Source organism: Talpa occidentalis, unplaced genomic scaffold (assembly GCF_014898055.3).
Source record: "Talpa occidentalis isolate TD23 unplaced genomic scaffold, MPIMG_talOcc4v2.1 talOcc4.11, whole genome shotgun sequence".
NCBI lineage: Eukaryota > Metazoa > Chordata > Mammalia > Eulipotyphla > Talpidae > Talpa > Talpa occidentalis.
Genome location: NW_023601104.1, coordinates 40,238,392 through 40,240,451, shown reverse-complemented (window position 1 = coordinate 40,240,451; position 2,060 = coordinate 40,238,392).

The following is a 2,060-nucleotide window of genomic DNA, read 5'->3' as shown; positions in this document are numbered from 1 at the left end:
GTGAGCAATTTTCCGATATATTTTAATGAAATAAAACTCCTTCTGGGAAATTAGTGTTACATACTCAAGGACTATTTCTTATGTAAGAATAGAGCATAACAGCAGCCATTTTAAAGTACAGCAGCCATTTTTAGAGCTTAACTGACAGGTTGCAATTCCTGGAATCCTAGATTCTAAGAACTGGCATCAGTAACCATTAGATTACCCTAACAGTTGGATTCCTAGAATCCACATCTGAAGCTGTCAGATTACCCTAAGGGACCCATTCTGCATGCCTATTTAAACTGCTTAATTTTGGTGCTCGGGGTCCAACCCTGTGTGGGCACAGCCGCTGTGTCCGTTTCACTCCGGGGGTTCAGACCCTAGCTCGAGCTAGCTAATAAAGGCCACCTTTGCTTTTACATCGAACTTGGGTCTCAGTCATTCTTGGACTCGGCACCAGTGTGCTCTAACACTATAATAAAGGCTTGGATTGCTTTTGAGAAAAATTAGTTTCCCCAAACTGGTTTAGAAAAGACTCTTTTTGAAGGCTATAATGTGTAGTCCCATGTGGAACTAAAACTACCATTTCTGATAAAATGTGTGAGCAATTTTCTGATATATTTAATGAAATAAAACTCCTTCTGGGAAATTAGTGTTACATACTCAAGGACTATTTCTTATGGGAAGCAACTAATAGCCAGTGCACAGTCAAAAGTAGAATAATTAGGAACCAGTCCTCTAACCATAATAATGATCTTTAATCAAATTTTTTAAAAAAATAGCTAGTCTCCTATAAATGTCTTTATCAAGGCTAATTATTTGAATTTCCTTCCTGAGTAGCTTTTCTCTTGGAGCGATTTAAAATAAAACATTAACATATGCTCATAATTATTTGACTTGAAGTTACTTTTATACTTTCTAAAGTCTTTTGTTTTTTAATTTTTTTTTAAGATTTATTTTGTATTTTTATTTATTTATTTATTATTTTATTTATACAAGTACTGGGTACAGTCAGAAGCGCGGGAGGGTGAGAGAATTCACCAGAGCCAGAGCGGGGAGCAAAGCAGGCAGAAGGACTGAAGTACACTGCTGAGGGGAGCAGCGGGCGGCAGGAGAGGTCTGCGTGCCATGTGGGACCCTCCTCCCTCCTCCGGTGGCCGGGGAGCAGCCAGGGATCGAACCGGCGCTGCAGAGGCTATGGGCAGCTTCGCAATCCAGTGCTCAACCGCTGCGCCACCGGGGAGGCCCTTTCTAAAGTCTTTTGGATGTCTCTTTTTCTTTTAGATATTTCATTACTAGTCTTAGAGATTGATAACCCAGCTCATTCAGAGCATACCCAATAAAGTGAAGTCCACTGGGTGAAGACAAGCTGAGACCCTGAGTGGATCTAACTGATAGAATTCACTAAGCAAAGGAATGTTCTCTTCTGAAACTGAGGATAAGGGCCAAAGAGAACTGGCTTGTACCATGTAAACCAGTAAGGAGAATACATATATACACAAAATTATGAGCTGCTAGGGTGGGAATGAAAAGAAGGTAAATGGGGGGAGAGAGAGAGAGAGATGGAGAGTGGAGGGCAGCAGACAACAGTCATCCAATCAATAAATATTTCTTGACTATTATGGGCCAGTCACTTTTCTAGAAACTAAGGATAAAACTGTAAATAGAACAAATAATGTTTCTGGCCTCAAAGAGCTTGTTTTCTAATGGGAGGTATAAGCAATGAACACACTGACACATAAGTCAACTATATCGCTGCCTATTACAATCACAGTTGCATGAAATTGTTTGGGTATCCAGACATCTATTTCCAAAAGGGGTGTGTGGGGCTTCCCCACACCAAGCCTGCTAGTGTCTGAGAATTCAACTAAATTCTAACATCACAGTTAATTAGTGCAATCGAGGACTGCGCATAGCATGTAGGCATCTGTAACTTAAGTGTCTTTTCTAGAACACCAATAACTGAAGTGCCCAGGAGAACTGTCCTGCTGCTTCAGATCGACCGCTGGCTGGTGTCACGCTGGCATGATGGTCTCAGCCATAATGTTCTCCCAAGGAACATCTGTGGGTGCAGGAAA